Source organism: Somniosus microcephalus, chromosome 2, assembly GCF_052327205.1.
Source record: "Somniosus microcephalus isolate GS21.2 chromosome 2, FLI_Smic_1.0, whole genome shotgun sequence".
NCBI lineage: Eukaryota > Metazoa > Chordata > Chondrichthyes > Squaliformes > Somniosidae > Somniosus > Somniosus microcephalus.
This window is the reverse complement of record NC_140988.1, coordinates 63,538,631-63,558,453: the sequence shown is the minus strand read 5'-3', so window position 1 is coordinate 63,558,453 and position 19,823 is coordinate 63,538,631. Positions and strand designations below refer to the sequence as shown.

Here is a 19,823-nt window from a genome sequence, read left to right as displayed (position 1 = left end):
TCCTCAGATAAGGCGACGAAAACTGCACACAATACTCAAGGTGTGGTCTCACCAAGGCCCTGTACAACTGCAGCAAGACATCCTTGCTCCTGTACTCAGATCCTCTCACTATGAAGGCCAACATACCATTTGCCTTCTTAACCGCCTGCTGCACCTGCATGCTTACCTTCAGCGACTGGTGCACAAGGACACCCAGGTCTCGTTGCACTTCCCCTTCTCCCAATCTATTGCCGTTCAGATAATAATTTTCCTTCCTGTTTTTGCCACCAAAGTGGATAACCTTGCATTTATCCACCTTATACTGCATCTGCCATGCATCTGCCCAATCACCCAACCTGTCCAAAGCATACTGGAGTTTCTCGGCATCCTCCTCACAGCACACACGCCCACCCAGCTTTGTGTCATTTAAAAACTTGGAGATATTATATCCAGTTCCCTCGTCTAGATCATTAATATATATTGTGAATAGCTGGGGTCCTAGCATCAATTCCTGCGGTACCCCACTAGTCACTGCTTGCCACTCGGAAAAAGACCCGTTTATTCCAACTCTTTGCTTCCTGTCTGCCAAAGAGTTCTCTATCCAAGCCAGTACCTTACCCCCAATCCCATGTGCTTTAACTTTACACGCTAATCTCTTATGCAGGAGTTTATTGAAAGCCTTCTGAAAGTCCAAATACACCACATCCACTGGTTCTCCCTTATCTATTTTACCAGTTACATCCTCAAAAAATTCCAGTAGATTAGTCAAGCATGATTTACCTTTAGTAAATCCATGTTGACTTTGTCCGATCCTGTCACTGTTTTCCAAGTTCTCTGCTGTTACATCTTTCATAATGGACTCTAGCATTTTCCCCACTACTGATGTCAGGCTTACCCGTCTATAATTCCCCGTTTTCTCTCTACCACCTTTTTTGAATAGTGGAGTTATATTATCTACCCTCCAATCCATGGGAACTGTCCCAGAGTCTATAGAATTTTGGAAGATGACCAGCAATGCATCTACTATTTCTAGGGCCACTTCCATAAGTACCCTAGGATGTAGATTATCAGGCCCTGGGGATTAATCGGCCTTCAATCCCGTCAATTTCCCTAACACCATTTCCCTACAAATACTGATTTCATTTAGTTCCACCCTTTCATTAGACCCTATGTTCCTCGACATCTCTGGGAGGTTATTTGTGTCCTCCTTTGTGAAAACAGAATCAAAGTATGTATTTAATTGGTCTGCCATTTCTTTGTTCCCCATTATAAATTCCCCTGATTCTGACTGTAAGGGACCTACACTTGACTTCACCAATCTTTTTCTCTTCACACATATCTATAAAAGCTTTTACAGTCAGTTTTTATGTTCCCTGCAAGCTTACTCTCATACCCTATTTTCCCCCTCTTAATTAATCTCTTTGTCCTCCTTTGCTGAATCCTAAACTGCTCCTAATCCTCAGGTATGCTGCTTTTTCTGACCAATTTATATGTCCTCTCCTTGGAACTTATGCTACCTCTAATTTCCCTTGTTAGCCACGGTTGAGTCACCTTATTTGTTTTATTTTTATGCCAAACAGGGATGAACAAATTCTGTAGTTCATCCATGCAATCTTTGAATGTTTGCCATTGCCTATCCACCGTCAACCCTTTAAGTAACATTCCCCAATCCATCCTAGTCAACTCGCGCCTCATACCATCGTAGTTTCCTTTATTTAAATTCAGGACCCTAGTCTCTGAGTCAAATACTTCATTCTCCATCTTAATGAAGAATTCTATCATATTATGATCGCTCCGCCCCAAGGGGCCTCGCACAACAAGATTGCTAATTAATTCTTTCTCATTACATAATACCCAGTCTAAGATGGCCTGATCGCTAGTTGGTTCCTCGACATATTGGTCCAGGAAACCAACCCGTATACATTCCAGGAATTCCTCCTCCACAGTATTGTTACTAATTTGGTTAGCCCAATCTATATGTAGATTAAAGTCACCCATGATAACTGCTGTGCCGTTATTGCACGCGTCTCTAATTTCCCGTTTAATGCCATTTCCGACCTCAGCATTACTATACACCACTCCCACTAACGTTTTCTGCCCCTTGGTATTTCTCAGCTCTACCCATACAGATTCCACATCATCAGAGCTAATATCCTTCCTTGCTATTGTGTTAATCTCTACTTTAACCAGCAATGCTACCTCACCTCCTTTTCCTTTTTGCCTAACTTTCCTGAATATTGAATACCCCTGGATGTTGAGTTCCCAGCCTTGGCCACCCTGGAGCCATGTTTCCGTAATCCCAATTATATCATATTCGTTTACATCTATTTGCACAGCTAATTCATCCACCTTATTACGAATGCTCCTCGCATTAAGACACAAAGCCTTCAGGCTTGTTTCTTTAACACTCTTAGACCTTTTAGAATTTATCCAACTTTGCTCACATCAGGATGAAAGCAGAAGCAAAGTCAATACTTGGAAAGAGTAGGTGGTTGGACTTATCCCCATTATCTTCCCCTTAAAGTGTTCCTCTGAAACTTGAGTTCCCAGATTGTTGGGACAGTGTAGAGTTAATTTTGCATGTCCTGGGAAGTGTTTAGTATGAACACTGCATGATCAGCATTCTTAATTTATAAACCAATAACTAATCCTTGATGCAGATAGTGTTAAACCTGCAGTGTCCCATGATAAGCAACCAATTATTGTTTGTTTGAAATCAATGACTTCTAAGAAATAGTTCCAACGTAACAGTTTGCATACACTCAAAAGCTGATAAATCACTAATTACATTACATCAAAAAGTCCAATTGCACCCCTTCATTGCCGTTACAAAATTTTATAGCCAAGAAAATATTCTTTTTCTGGTAATCAAAGATTAATTGAATGTTGCAAATGCATTTTCTGTGTTATAAAACACACTCCTGAAATCAGTTCAAAACCCTTGGCTTTATAAATAGAGGCATAGAGTACAAAAGCTAATGGCCCAGAAATTCGGGTCCCAATGTGTGAGTACGCACGGGGTACTCACGTGTAGGCCCAACGAAAGTGCCAGTTTCGTGCATGCACTGCGCATGCGCGGGAAACCGGAACTTCTGTTCCCCTGAAAGAAGGGGTTCAGAAGTCGAATGTGTGCGCCGGAGAGGCAGCGCGTGCGCATTGAACTTACGTTTTTTTTCCAGCTTTCTCCGGGAGGGTAAGTCTCCAGCAGTTACACTTTTAAAAAGCAGGCACAAGGCCTGCTTTTAACAAGGTAAGTGGTGAATTAATTAAAATTAAAACATTTTTTCCACAGCTTTATTATTTTTAAATACTTTAAAGAAAGGTAAGTTTATTTTTAGCCCCGTTAGAAAATGTAATTAATTTTTTCAAAAATTTAAATTATTGTTTAAAATAGTTATTTCATGTAATTTATAGTTTATTTTAAAAATGTGATTTTTTTATTTATTTGAGGTTTTAGTGATGTTTTGGGGCTTATAGTATTTATAGGTTTGACAGCTCTTCCTGTCAAACTTATGAATGAAGCATTCCCTACTACCATTGACTCTCCATGGCCCACGTGATCCCAGGGGATGCATCGAACTAACTGCGCCCCGGGATACGCAAGCACTGCGCACCAGCATTTGGAGGAGGCCCAGGATCGGAATCCCACGCGGGCCCACAGCTCAACGACCGGCGCGCTAGGTAAGTGCAGGTCGGGGGCTTGCACCCACGGGAAGCCCCCGACCCAAATTTCTGGGCCATTGTTTTGCTAAACCTTCATAAAACACTGGTTCGGCCTCAGCTGGAGTAATGTGTCCAATTCTGGGCACCGCACTTTAGGAAGGATGTCAAGGCCTTGGAGAGGGTACAGAGGAGATTTACTAGAATGATACCAGGAATGAGGGACTTCAGTTATATGGAGAGACTGGAGAAGCTGGGATTGTCTCCTTAGAGCAGAGAAGAATAAGGAGAGATTTATAGAGGCATTCAAAATTATTAAGGGTTTTAAGAGAGTAAATAGGGAGAAACTCTAAATAAGTCCAAAGATGTGCAGGTTAGGTTGATTGGCTATGATAAATTGACCCTTAGTGTTAGGGGGATTAAATAGGTGGGGTTACAGGGATAGGGTGGGATATGTGTTGGGGTTACGGGGATCGGGTGGGATATGTGTCGGTGCAGGCTCGATGGGCCGAAATGGCCTCTATCTGCACTGTGGGGTTTCTGTGATTCTGTGATTCTGTGATGTGTTGGTGCAGGCTCGATGGGCCGAAATGGCCTCTATCTGCACTGTGGGGTTTCTGTGATTCTGTGAAACTGTTTCCACTGGCAAGAGGGTCATTAACCAGAGGACATAGATTTAAGGTAATTGGAAAAAGAATCAGAGGGGAGATGAGGAGTGCCTAAAAAAAGGTGTGCCCAAACTTTTAGGCCATGATGTTCTAGACAGAGTAGGAGAGGTGAAAATTTCAGATTGATTGATAGTACAGTTAGATGTTCTGATCGGGGGATTATAATGTGTTTTCCTGGATGGGTGTGCTAAAATGGGCCAAATGGCCTCCCCTATGTGTTTATCTTGAGAGTTTGCGCCCATTTGATCTGCTGTGAGTCAAATAAAGCAGTCTACAGCTACTGCTGCAAGTCCAATTATAAATCAGAGTTTTCAATGTATATAAAGTGAGAACATTGGAAAATTATGTGAACTGGATTTAAATAGCAATTATGCCATGTTTAACAAGCTAAATAAGATTAGCGCATGGATTCAGCGCTATAACTTTATGTTGGCATAAAGTACTTATATCTTTATAAGGCACAATAAAGCTGGATGAAATACGTACCGCTAGCACTTGCTAAATTACTCAATCAGAGCACTAAATGATGTGTGCATCAATAGTAACGTTAATAGTATCTTCCTGAATAGATGTTGCACTAACTATTCACTTCATTCTCAGTCCTAGCACACTTTGCAAGTGGGGAGTGACGTTGGCAGTTCTGAGGATCATCGGAGCAGCATGTTCCAATGTGTTACAGGTACATAAAACAACACCGCTCTTCAAATCAATTGGTAAATGCAATTCTAGGTAGAAGTGACTGTGAATTTACCTGTCGCAATGAACAGCAAATGCGTAGCCTTTCTCATTGTTCTCTCCGTCATGCTTTCTGGAGGTAACATCGGAACATGTGTTGTAACTCGTTTCATGCAATACCGTGCAATGGCTATTCCTGATAATATAATTGGAATTCAAAGGAAGTAATACCTAGGGATGATCAGCATGTTGTGCAATGGATTGGCAAGATTTAAATTTATATCTGATAGGTATGTTGTCACTGTGGGGAGAGGCTGAGTAGAAACCAAGTATTTTCCCACAAAGAGGTGGATTAACAATTCTTGGGGCCCTGGGCAGTGTTGGATCCGTGGTTCAGTGGATATGCTATTATTAAATAATCACACGGATGCTGTACATTAACAAGAAACAGGTCTTTACTGGAGGAGGGTAGTCTCTAGACTGGGGGTACAGAGGCATGCGCAAAGCTTATATACCGGTGTGGTCACTGCCGCTACTACAGTATACAGGAGCTGTAAAAGTAGTTCTGACTTAAAGGCACATACACTACAGGCAGCATGGACATTCGAGACCTCGCAACACCCTGAACAACTACACCACCCCACCCCTGATCTATTAAAGCACAAACGTGTAGTAAAACACAAAGAAATAGGCGCATAGAATGCTTGCACACTGCTTCTAAGTTTCCTCATATCTAAATAAATCTATGGCCCGTATTTACCGATGCCTACGGGTGAGTACGAGCTGTGTACCCACCCGTAGGGACATCGGAAATGCCGGTTTCAGGCATGCGAAGCGCATGCGCCGAAAACCAGCATTTTTTCGGATGCCTGCCCTGGAGAAGGGCCTCTGCGGGGGGAGAGTTCCACTTTCTGGAGAACCTCCGCCCGCAGAAAACCCTTAGAACTCTTACGCCTAATTTTTACAAAAAAAACATTTTCACTCAGTTATAATTTAAAAATACTTTTAAAAAAGGTAAGTTTATTGTTAGCCCAGTAAAAAACTTTAATTATTTTTTTCAAAAAATTAAATTTTTGTTTAAAATATTTAATTTAACGTAATTTTAACTCATTTTAAAAACGTGATGGTTTTAAAAAAAAATTTATTTAATGTTTTAGTGTCTTTTTTCAGTGATCCCCATTTATACTTTTGACAGTTCTATCTGTCAAAAGTATGAAGTAGGATTCCCTTCTCCCATTGGCTCGCCTGGCCCACATAATCCCAGGGATGCTTGCGAGCCACATGCGTCCCTGGGATACATGGGCCCTGCGCATTTCGACTGTGGAGAGGTCCAGGATTGGAAATAGCTGGACCTTGTGAGCCCTCAGGTAAGGGCGTAGATTTTTTCCCAATAGGAGGTAACCGCACACAGGAAGCCTCCGATCGGAAATTACAGGCCAATGTTTTTTAACTTGTGAATTGCAACAGTTTGTGTCAACAGTTATAGTGTAACAAATTTCCGACTCTGCCTCACACCCTTCTGACAGTATTTTTAAATGCTAGAATATTTTGATCGAGTGGCCGTATGCAGTCTTTCTACGATATGATGAGTTTTATTGGTGCCCTATATTTGCACAGGACCCTTGGCGGCATTCCATATTTGGCTGGGGCCTCTGGACTTCAGTCCTTACGGTTGTGCATCTAGCTGCTCCTGTTCCAAAATAAGCGTGCGAACACTAGGAAGGTCAGACTGGCTCCTCTCTTGTATCTAATATTCGGCGAGTAACAGAGAGACTTCAGCAAAAACTTGTGAATGAATTGGTCCCCTACCCCCTCATCCAGTGATGGGGCACGGTATGGAAAAACCTAAACAAGGGGGAAAGGAGGAAAATGCCATACATACTTTAAAATATCAATACATTTTCCAAAATGTTCGTCTATTAAAATACAGCATATCAAAATATCTTAGATATCAGCAAACTACAGTGTTTTACACAATAGCATTCATTAAACAATGTAAGAAGGTTTGAATTCCAAAAACTTAGCAAGAGCGTGATTAGGAAGTTTCAGGTTGCAAAGTCCAAAATGGATTATGTTTGGCAATGTTGTAACTTTTTGAGGCCAATCCCAATTTTAAGGTTAAAGTTCCAAGTCTATCACTAACTGAATGGATTGAGGCCATGTTTCTCAATCACAAACAGAAATTCTGTGTTTCTCGTAGAAATTAACCTACAGGAACAATTAGGCAAAGTGGTAATCTAGACAAAAGGAAGGAAATACAAGGAAAAATCTATAGTTGACAGGGAAAGTCTGAACATGGTCCAGGAATATTACAGTAACAAATATTGATCTGGAATTTGCCGGAAAGGCATGATGGGTGGCGTACACCATTAATCGGGCATTTGCGCTGTCCATTCATCTCGCACGGTACTTACGGCAAGATCTGCTGGACAATCGATCCGAATGACAAATCAGGGACCTCATTCACATTGCAGCCAATGGCATTCCCCGCAGACCAAACACATGGCACTATAATAAGCTGAGAACCAACACAATAATTGAGAGTGAAGCATGGCGCTGGGAGGTAAGTGAGCTGCATGTTCTGAAATCACCTTAAATCAACTTTAAAAAGTTAATTTCAGTTCAAATACTTTGTAAAATGGTGTAAAAAGTAATTTCCAGTATCTGCACATCCACTTTTCCAGAGTGATGTCGCAAGAGGAAGCCAAAAAAGTTGTCGAGCTTTGGGGACGGGGACCTGCATGCTCTATTGGATGAGGTCGAGCATCAGTGAAACCGGCTATTAGGGGCACCAAAGACAAAGGGCTCGATTTTCATTGAGCCGTGGAGTCGGGCTTGGAGGTGTGCGGGGGGTTAAAATCGCAAAAGCTGGCGGGCGCAAAAGCTGGCGGGCGGGACCCCCCCCGCCTGGTTCCTGACTCCGAGCAATTTTAACTCAGGCGTGTCTGATGGTCCTGACTCCGTCCCACATCCAACAGGCGGGACTGGTCTTTAAGGCCCTTAATTACCACTAAATGGCCTCTATAATGCTATTTTAAAAGGCCCTTGCAAATTTAACCCTTTTCCCACTTAAAACACACCTGGCGGGAAACACGAATGTGAAACCTGGCGGGAGCACTATTGGATTGCTGACTATCAACTACAGGTCAACCATTAAAGAGGAGATTTGATCAGCCATGATTTGCAGGTGGCAGGACTTAGTGGTCTCAGGTCTGGGGTAACTTTTAGAAGGCTTAACCACACCTGTGGAAGGTTGGCGCCTCACACCCATCTCCAGTGTGGCCTCCTGGGAAACCCCTCTAGCCAGCTTCACTCAGCGCTTCCTCAACAGAGGCATATACCAGAAGCATGGGAACCATTTATTTCCTTCCCATCTGGGCATTAGAGGAACTCTCGCACCAGTCGCGGCAGCAGCAGAATCAGGAACAACAGCAGCACCAGCAACAGCAGCAGGAGTGCCAGCCTGCTGCTCACACACCTGAGGCTGCACAGGCCAGAAGGGGCCAGCGCCTGGAAGCCCGTCAGCGCAGGAGATACCCCCCAAACAGCGTCTACAGATGCATGGTCACCTATCTCAACATGTCTGAGCAGCAGTGCCAAAGGCGGCTCCGACTTTCGCGAGAGGTAGTGACTGACATCTGCGCAATGCTACAGCAAGACCTGCTGCCCAGAGGACCAGGTGGACAAGCATTACCAGTGGCCGTCAAAGTCACCACCGCACTCAACTTTTTTGCCTCAGGCTCATTCCAGGGATCAGCAGCAGACATCAGCAGCATCTCCCAGGCGGCCGCACACACTTGCATCACGCAGGTAACCGATGTCCTCTTTGCCCTCGCGCACAATCACATCCATTTCACCAAGGATCGAGCAAGTGTCACGGTGCAAGCGGTTGGATTAGCTCATCTGGCAGGCTTTCCAAGGGTACAGGGCATCGTTGACTGCACACATGTGGCCCTTAGGGCACCCCATCGCAATCCAGGTATTTTTGTCAACCGCAAGGGCTTCCACTCCCTTAACGTTCAGCTGGTGTGTGACCACAAGAAGGAAATTTTGCATGTTTGTGCCAAGTGCCCTGGCACTTGCCATGACTCCTTCATACTGCGCCAGTCTATCATGCCTCTGCTATTCAGTCCACCAGACCAACTTAGCAGATGGCTACTTGGAGACAAGGGCTATCCCCTGAGGACGTGGCTAATGATGCCGTTGAGGAGGCTAGCCAATGAAGCTGAGGAGCGCTACAACTCCAGCCACATTTCCACCAGATCCACTATCAAGCAAACCATTGGTTTGCTGAAGATGCGCTTCAGATGCCTGGATAGATCATGTGGAGCCCTGCAGTACTTAGCAGCCAGGGTCTCCAGAATCTTCATGGTTTGCTGTGCACTTCACAACATGGCACAGCGTCGTGGCTTGCAGATTCCTGAGGACCAAGTGGCTCCTCACATATCCTCCTCAGATGAGGAGGAGAAGGAGGAGGAGGAGGAGGAGGAGGAGGAGGAGGGTGAAAATGAACATCCTGCAGAGGCCCATCAACCAGCAGCAGCATTACGCGAGAACATTGCTGTCCGAGATGCAAGGAACGCACTCACCCTGGCCAGATTTGCTTAGCCTAGTCAATCAAACACTTTTGCCTCACAGCTTCTTAACAGAGCATTGACAATGGCCAAGAACCAGAGGAGTCCTACCATTCTGACCACCATACTGACAGTTGCAAGTATTCCTAAGGCCTCAATGTGGAAGTCCCAATAGCGAAATGACAGACGCCACAACTGCAACATTTGCCATCAAAATTTTTATGTACAATTACGACGTGATGGCATTTTTACACTAAACACAAAATTCCACCCAAGTGACTACCCTTGTGACTACTTGTGCTTTATCTTCCTTTTACGCATGCACCTACGTAGTGCTTCCCCTATGGCTTCAGCAGATGTGGAGGCCCCTTGCTCACTTTCCTGCTGCTCCTGTCTCGACACCTTTGGCGGGCGTCCTCTGGGGTGGCGAACCTGTGCGTGCTTGCCAACAGTCTGCTGCTCCTGTGGCTGTGCAGGGGCTGAGACGCCCATCTCAGTTGGGTGGGGACTCTGGTGGGGCTCTGACCGAGGACTTGGCAGTGGCATGGAAGTGTGAGCGCTTGGAGAAGAGCCCCCACTTCCTTGTTCTCTGCCACCAATATCCCTCTCATGGGTCAGGTCCACCTCAGCGCTTGCAAGTGGCTTGAGAGCACCTTGCTGCTCATCAGGGGGGCCATGGGGACCCGTATCTGCACTGGCAGTCCTACTCAGAAGGACTTCCTTGAAGGTCTGGTTTCTCTGTTCGATAGCTGACCATTGCTCCTCCAGAGATGTCAGTCTATTCTGAACAATCACCATGTTTTCTACACCCTGGCGACTAAGCTCCTCCATGGCCGTAGCCCTCCTCTCCTCTACCGTAGCCATCCTCTCCTATACGGTAGCCAGCCTTACCACGGAGGTAGCAATCATTTCCACGGAGGTAGCCATCCTTTCCATGGTGATGGGTTCATGCGCCAATGACGCCACAAAGGCTCTGCTCATGTTCGCTATGGACTCCTCCATTCGCTCCACACTCGCAGTGACCCTAGAGACAAAACCTGCAAGAGGCTCCTGCATCTGTGCCTGGAGTTCCATCACCTCTGATCTTATGGATGGACCCAGAGGCAGAGGGTCGACATGCTGCTGAGCCAAGCTGGCAGAGTCCTGCGCCCTCCGACTAGGACTCTCCACTGCTGTCCCTGTCTCCACAATCTGCTGAATCTCACTTGTGAGCTGTGATACACAGGTGACAACACTACTCTATGTCCCGAAGGTCCCACCGAGGTGTGAGTGTCTGCGCTGGTGCTGGGTGCGCTGAGTTCTGCTGATGCTGCGCCCTCAGAGGTTGCAGCTTCCTCTGAGGAGTCTGGCTACTCAGCCTCTTCTTCCTGGCTAGGGGGGATGGATGCTTGTGATGGTCCTGTGGGGGAGTAAAGGAAAGAGTCAGAGATGTGATGCAAAGGCTACATGCACATAGCTTTTTGCAGATGCTCATAAGTCCATCTGTTACAGCTTCACAATCATTATCAGCGACTCATGCAATGTCAATGAGAGAGATGGGAAACTTTTCTGTCACCAGCTTGCTGTGTGGCACTCGTCTATCCGTCCCCCACGCGCGAATCATCCTCAATGCCCATGATTTCCAGGATGGCCTCCTCCCAGGGGGTCAGGTGGGCTAATGAGGCTGTCCCTCCTCCTGTCCTGGCTCACTCTCTTTTGTTGTGAGCTCTCTTTTCCTGCAATGAGGGAGACAAGTGGAGGTTGAGTGAGAATGAAGGAGTGAGTGTAGAGATTGCATAGCATAGATACTTAGAAGGAGACAAAGATGGAGTGAGGTTGCAGGACCAAGGGCCTTCCCTGTGTGTTGTCAGTTGTGTTCAAAGCATCAGAGTGATAGGGAGTGTGAGGACTGCATGGTGGAATATGTGAATGTGAGCATAGAGAGAGAGGGAATGGGTAAGGGTGCATGGATGTCAGTGTCAAGTGGGATGTGGAGGAAGAGATTGCTGAAGCTGAGTGCTGGTGAGGAAAGGCAATGGGGATCAGATTGAGGGTGATGGGAAATTCATACTCACTTTTCCAGTGCGCTGAAGGTCATGAAATCTTTTCCTGCACTGTATCCAGGTTCTGCAAGGAGCTGACCTCCTCAGCCACCTGCATCCACACAGCCTTGGTCTGAGTGGGAGGCCTCTTCCTCCCTGATGAGGGGAACAGGACCTCCCTGTTGGCCCTAGCCCCATCGACTAATGCCTGCAGTGCCGCCTCGTCAAAGCGAGGAGTTGCACTTGCCCTCCCGCTTGTCATCTTTCCTGCAGGTCCCTCTGAAACCAAATGGAGAAAGCTTGGAAGCCTGCAGAAGAAGTAAGGCTTGCTGTGGACCTTAAATGCAGCAGCAATGATGACGTCATCGGAGGGGACTTTCAGTCATGAAAAACCCATTTGCAAAGGCTTCCCACACGTTGGAAATCAATCAGGCAATTGAGTTAAAATTGCATCAATCTCCCACATCCATTTAGATTCATGTGGGAAACATGAAATTCTGATAACACGATACCATCCCGCACCTGAATTAAAATCCCCCCCATTGGCTCCCTGCAAGGTGAGCCACATGGCCTGGAGGGAGATGGCCAAGTCTCTGAGCACTGATGCTCATTCCACGCTTAGCCAACCAGTGCCAGATGAAATACAATGACTTGACGAGGGCAGGCAAGATAAACATTCTCTGGGCTTTCATTCTCATTCAACATTCAACATTTTATTAAAATAATAGAGAAAAATAAGAAAAAATGTCTCTCTAACAGTTATTTAAAGGAAGGCCTCAGCTAGAAAGGAGTTGTTCTTTCAATTCTGTGTTTGGAGTGCGGAAGGGTCAGGCAGAGATATGTTTGTGTATTAAAGGCAATTTAAAGTCATCAGAGCCTCTTACCGTGGGAAACAACCTTTTCAAAGTGGGCTGCTGATGAATGTGACAAATGCATGTTTCTGCTGAAGGGCATATTTTTAATTTGAAATGTAGTATATCATTTCTCAACACACAACAACTCACCTAACCTTCTTTCTATGTTGTTCCCAGAGGGCAAATTGGTGCATAACATGCAGCAACATAACAGAACCGGAGTAGAAACCATCAACTTCAAGGAGCTTACTCCACATTAGAGAGCCCAACAGCTGCAGGGATTCCACTGTGTGCACCTGAGACGCAAACACTTTATGTGTATCACCAGGTGAGTTTCACAGCCTCTTGCTTTGTCTCCTGGGCAGCAATCCACCCAAGGATGAGACCAAGAGGAGGTCCGATAGAGATATTTGAAAATATGCTGGGGTTCGATAGGCTAGATTTGGAGAAACTGTTTCCACATGAGGAGCAGAGAGGAGGAAATTAGAGTGGGAGTATGCTCATAGAAACATAGAAGATAGGAGCAGGAGTAGGCCATTCGGCCCCTCGAGCCTGCTCCGCCATTCAATGAGATCATGGCTGATCATCCAAATTCAGTACCGTGTCCCTGCTTTCTCCCCATATCCCTTGATCCCTTTAGCCTTAAGAAATATACCTAACTCCTTCTTGAATATATTTAATGAACTGGCCTCTACTGCCTTCTGTGGTAGAGAATTCCACAGGTTCACCACTCTCTGGGTGAAGAAATTCCTCCTCATCTCTGCCCTAAATGGCTTACCCCTTATCCTTAGACTGTGATCCCTGGTTCTGGACTCCCCGGCCATCGGGAACATCTTTCCTGCATTTAGTCTGTCTAGTCCTGTTAGAATTTTATATGTTTCGATGAGATCCCCTCTCATTCTTCTAAACTCCAGCGAATATAAGCCCAATCGACCCAATCTCTCCTCATACGTCATTCCTGCCTTCCCAGGTATCAGTCTGGTGAATCTTCGCTGCACTCCCTCCAAGGCAAGAACAAGGGCAGCACGGTGGCATAGTGGTTAGCACTGTTGCCTCACAGCGCCAGGGACCCGGGTTCGAATCCGGCCTCGGGCGACTGTCTGTGTGGAGTTTGCACATTCTCCCCGTGTTTGCGTGGGTTTCCTCCGGGTGCTCCGGTTTCCTCCCACAGTCCAAAGATGTGCAGGTTAGGTTGATTGGCTATGATAAAATTGACCCTTAGTGTTAGGGGGGGTTAAATACGTGGGGTTACGGGGATAGAGTGCGATATGTGTTGGTGTAGGGGTTACGGGGATCGGGTGGGATATGTGTCGTTGCAGGCTCGATGGGCCGAAATGGCCTCTATCTGCACTGTGGGGTTTCTGTGATGTGATCCTTCCTCAGATAAGGCAACCAAAACTGCACACAATACTCAAGATGAGGTCTCAACAAGGCCCTGTACAACTGCAGCAAGACATCCTTGTTCCTGTACTCGAACCTTCTCGCTACAAAGGCCAACATACCATTTCCCTTCTTAACCGCTTGCTGCACCTGCATACATACCTTCAGCGACTGGTGCACAAGGACACCCAGGTCTCGTTGCACTTCCCCTTCTCCCAATCTATTGCCATTCAAATAATAATCTGCCTTCCTGTTTATGCCACCGAAGTGGATAACCTCGCATTTATCCACATTATACTGCATCTGCCATGCATCTACCCAACCTGTCCAAATCATGCTGGAGTTTCTCGGCATCCTCCTCAAAGCACACACACCCACCCAGCTCTGTGTCATCTGCAAAGTTGGAGATGTTACATCTAGTTCCCTCGTCTAGATCATTAATATATATTGTGAATAGCTGGGGTCCTAGCACCGATCCCTGTGGTACCCCACTAGTCACTGCCTGCCACTCGGAAAAAGACCCGTTTATTCCAACTCTTTGCTTCCTGTCTGCCAACCAGTTCTCTATCCAAGTCAGTACCTTGCCCCCAATCCCATGTGCCTTAACTTTACACGCTAATCTCTTATGCGGGACTTTATCGAAAGCCTTCTGAAAGTCCAAATACACCACATCCACTGGTTCTCCCTTATCTATTTTACAAGTTACATCCTCAAAAAATTACAATAGATTAGTCAAGCACGATTTACCTTTTGTAAATCCATGTTGACTTTGTCCGATCCTGTCACTGTTTTCCAAGTGCTCTGCTATTACATCTTTTATAATGGATTCTAACATTTTCCCCACTACCGATGTCAGGCTTACCGGTCTATAATTCCCCGTTTTCTCTCTACCACCTTTTTTGAATAGTGGGGTAACATTAGCTACCCTCCAATCCATGGGAACTGTTCCAGAGTCTATAGAATTTTGGAAGATGATCAGCAATGCATCTACTATTTCTAGGGCCACTTCCTTAAGTACCCTAGGATGTAGATCCTGGGGATTTATCGGGTTCAATCCTGTCAATTTCCCTATCACCATTTCCCTACAAATAGTGATTTCTTACAGTTCCTCCCTCTCATTAGACCCTATGTTCCCCGACATCTCTGGGAGGTTATTTGTGTCCTCCTTTGTGAAGACAGGACCAAAGTATGTATTTAATTGTTCTGCCATTTCTTTGTTCCTCATTATAAATTCCCCTGATTCTGACTGCAAGGGACCTACGCTTGACTTCACCAATCTTTTTCTCTTCACATATCTATAGAAGCTTTTACAATCAGTTTTTATGTTCCCAGCAAGCTTACTCTCATACTCTATTTCCCCCCTCTTAATTAATCCCTTTGTCCTCCTTTGTTGAATCCTAAACTGCACCCAATCCTCAGGTTTACTGCTTTGTCTGGCCAATTTATATGTCCTCTCCTTGGATCTTATGCTATCCCTAATTTCCCTTGTTAGATACGGTTGATTCACCTTTTTTGTTTTATTTTTATGCCAAACAGGGATGAACAAATTCTGTAGTTCATCCATGCGATCTTTGAATGTTTGCCATTGCCTATCCACCGTCAACCCTTTGAGTAACATTCCCCAATCAATCCGACCCACCTCGCACCTCATACCATCATAGTTTCCTTTATTTAAATTCAGGACCCTAGTCTCTGAGTCAAATACTTCACTCTCCATCTTAATGAAGAAGTCTATCATATTATGATCACTCCGCCCCTATGGGCCTTGCACAAAAAGATTGCTACTTAATCCGTTCTCATTACATAATACCCAGCCTAAGATGGCCTGATCTCTAATTGGTTCCTCAACATATTGGTCCAGGAAACTATCTCGTATATGCTCTAGGAATTCCTCCTCCACAGTATTGTTACTAATTTGGTTAGCCCAATCTATATGTAGATTAAAGTCACCCATGATAACTGCTGTGCCCTTATTGCATGCTTCTCTAATTTCCCGTTTTATGCCATCCCCAACCTTCGCATTACTGTTTGGGGGTCTGTATACAACTCCCACTAACGTTTTCTGTCCCTTGGTATTTCTCATCTCTACCCATACAGATTCCGCATCATCAGAGCTAATATCCTTCCTTACAATTGTGTTAATCTCCTCTTTAACCAGCAATGCTACCCCACCTCCTTTTCCTTTTTGCCTGTCTTTCCTGAATATTGAATACCCCTGGATGTTGAGTTCCCAGCCCTGGTCACCCTGGAGCCATGTTTCCCTAATCCCAATTATATCATATCTGTTTACATCTATTTGCGCAGCTAATTCATCCACCTTATTACGAATGCTCCTCGCATTAAGACACAAAGCCTTCAGGCTTGTTTTTTTAACACTCTTAGACCTTTTAGAATTATTATTTACTGTGGCCATGTTTGATTTAAACCCTTGATTACTCTGACTGCCACTTTTGCTTTTCTCCTTCCTGTCTTTTGCTTCCATCCTTGTTTTCCTTTCCTCTGTCTCCCTGCACAGGTTCCCAACCCCCAGCCACTTTAGTTTAAATGCTCCCCCACAGCACTAGCAAACACTCCCCCTAGGACATTGGTCCCAGTCCTGCCCAGGTGCAAACCATCCTTTTTGTACTGGTCCCACCTCCCCCAGAACAGGTTTCAATGTCCCAGGAATTTGAATCCCTCTCCCTTGCACCATTCCTCTAGCCACGTATTCATCTGAAATATCCTTCTATTTCTACTCTGACAAGCACGTGGCACTGGTAGCGATCCTGAGATTACTACCTTTGAAGTCCTATTTTTTAATTCACAGAATCACAGAATCACAGAAACCTCACAATACAGATAGAGGCCATTTCGGCCCATTGAGCCTGCACCGACACATATCCCACCCGATCCCCGTAACCCCTACACCAACACATATCCCACCCTATCCCCGTAACCCCACGTATTTAATCCCCCTAACACTAAGGGTCAATTTTTATCATAGCCAATCAACCTAACCCGCACATCTTTGGACTGTGGGAGGAAACCGGAGCACCCGGAGAAAACCCACGCAAACACGGGGAGAATGTGCAAACTCCACACAGACAGTCACCCGAGGCCGGATTCGAACCCGGGTCCCTGGCGCTGTGAGGCAACAGTGCTAACCACTATGCCACCGTGCTGCCCTCCCAACTCCCTATATTCAGCTTTTAGGACCTCATCCCGGTTTTTACCTATATCGTTGGTACCTATATGCACCACGACAACTGGCTGTTCACCCTCCCCTTCCAAAATGCTCTGTAGCCGCTCCGAGACATCCTTGACCCTTGCACCAGGGAGGCAACATACCATCCTGGAGTCTCGTTTGCAGCCGCAGAAATGCCTATCTATTCCCCTTACAATAGAATCCCCTATCACTATAGCTCTACCCCTCTTTTTCCTCCTGTCCTGTGCAGCAGAACCACCCCACAGTGCCAGGAATTTGGCTGCTGCTGCCTTCCCCTGATAAGCCATCTCCCTCACCAATATCCAAAGCAGTATATCTGTTTGAGAGGGGGATGGTCACAGGGGACCCCTGCACTACCTGCCTGTGCCTACTACTCTGCCTGGTGGTCACCATTCTCTTCCTGCCTGTGCAGCCTTTACCTGCGGTGTGACCAACTCCCTAAATGTGCTATCCACGACGTCATCAGCATCGCGAATGCTCCAGTATGTATTCATGTGTCATGCGATCACCAGAATAGATCATTTGGTTCGAATAGCCTTTCTTCGAGTTGTACATTAAATGTAATGCTAACTATGTAAGCTGAGGAATGGACATGTTGCACCATTGTAACTTATTATCCTTCCTTCCCACAGGTCCACACCAGCCATAGGACCAGGAGAAGGATGAGGCAGCTGAGCACCTTGGGGGGAGTGTGAAGTTGGAGAAGTAGCGTGGGCATTCCCATCCCCATGCCACACCATCAGGTTACTGATGTGGAGGGAACACATGAGCATAGCCACTTTCCTCGCACACTCCCTAAGAGCTCCATCCCTTCATCAACTCCAAGCCCATTGACATGAATCAGTCATTCATGAAAGAAAGACTTATGAAATAATACTGAGCGGCCTACGGGTGGCACTGTCCAGAGAGAGTATAAATACTCGGGCAGGGGCCCAGCTTGCGCAGGACATTCTTAACAGGAACTAGTGAAGGACACAGCTAGACCTCCATGTTGTAAAACAGTTGATTATACCTTTGTTTAACGCTTAGACCAAGTGCCTAGTAGTTTTCTTATGTCACCCATTCCACTATTCAACAGACACTCCTGCCTCCCCAGTTGCAGGCAGCCAAGTATGTTAAGAGCCCCCGCAATGCAGGGGAGACAGGGCCCAAGAGAGCCCTCGGTCAGGTGAACAGGGAGCATTGGGTGGGCAGAAAGACGTGTCCCGATCCCCTATGAGGCAGGTTCGATGTCAGGCCTGCCTTAAGGAGGATTGGAGCAGGACTATAGGGGTCCGCACGTGTGAAGAAGGATGCTGCACGAGCTGCAGGAGCTGGACCACCTTTACCAGGAGCTGGTGCGAGGTCTGGGAGAATTACCAAAGACTTAAAATAAAAGAAACGGGCTGAGAGTAAAGGTTAGATCAAGGTAAGGAATAACGATAACGAATGACCAAGGAACAAATACAGTTATAGAACAGAAATATAAAAGGACCGTTAAAAATAAAAAGAGGAACAATGAATAAAAAACAAATGAAATTGCCTGTATAGCAATGTACACAAAGTCTAAAACAAACCGGGGGAACTGGAGGCAATGCTTCGTAGCAGGGAACCAGTTATAGTAAAGATAACTGAAACATGGCGAACATATTCAGAAAGGATAGGGAAGCAAGAAGGGGCAGGGGGTGGAATAGCTGTATTAATTAGAGATCACATAATGACAGTAGAAAAAAGGGACATAATTAGCAGAAAGATAGAAACAGAATCCTTATGGATTGAGTTAAAAGGTAAGAAGTGATTGATCATGGTAATAGGAGTATTGTCCAGACCATTTAAGCAGGTGGGAGAAGAAATATGTAAGCAAATCAATAAAATGAGAAAAAGAGATAGGGGCTAAATTGGATAGCCCCTGAAAACAGACGCAGGGATTGCGATGCATGATTAGCAAACGCCAGTTGATTGCAATGCAAACAGCGCGCCAACTTTGTGCTGCCTGCTCATTTGAATGATCTCTGAGCCCAGGCAGCGCTAACCACGCTGTTCATTGGCTGGACACATCAGCAGGGGGCCCAATATCGTGAGAGGTTAGTACCACTTAAAGCTAGACTGCACTGCTTAAAGCTAGCCTGCACCTCTAAAGGCGAGGTGCATTGTGGCTGGAGCAGGTGCTGGGAGTCATGATTGAAGAGATTCTGACATGGGAAAGAGTGAGGAATGACACAACGGGGAGAGAGCAGGCTCCAAGTTTTTCGGACGCAACACTCGAGGTCTTGGTGGAAAGGAGTAGAGATGTCCTGTACCCGCAGGGGCACAGGAGGCTCTCCAGACACACACTTTGAAGGCAGTGGGAGGAGATAGCCATGGAGGGCAATGCCAGGAATCAAGCCCCGAGGACCTGGATGCAGTGCCGCAAGAAGTTCAATGACCTAACACAAGTGGTCAAGGTCAGTGAATGCATCTTCAAATGCCATATCCTACCAACTGCACCACTAGCCTCAGCCACTGCTCAATTCACCACACCCCCATCATTCACCTACCAGCAATCTCTATCAATCAGGTCTCATACCTAACATTCATATGCTTCACCTCACCCTCAAACACTTCGCACTACTACAAGCCTCACACCCACATCTCACAGTTTGCACACACTGCCAGCTATTCAACCATGACAGTCACATCACCCAAACAGACACACTTCCATCTCTCTTGCAGGACAAGGTGGTGCTCAACCGGGGGCAGCAGCAACCGGAGGAGGACAGGCGCGCCTGCATGTCCTAGCCCCCCCCCCACGGAGGAGACAGTGCTGGCCATTATTTGGAACGGCAATT

At 45.9% G+C, this 19,823-nt stretch overlaps 1 long non-coding RNA gene across 1 annotated transcript; it reads left to right on the top strand.

The window, feature by feature from the left end:
• Positions 1 to 4,906: 4,906 nt before the first annotated feature.
• On the top strand, positions 4,907 to 19,575 carry LOC147122732 (uncharacterized). The gene is made up of 3 exons (XR_015081512.1): positions 4,907 to 4,986; positions 12,609 to 12,759; positions 17,649 to 19,575. It is a non-coding gene; the product is annotated as an uncharacterized LOC147122732 (long non-coding RNA).
• The last annotated feature ends 248 nt before the right edge of the window (positions 19,576 to 19,823 follow it).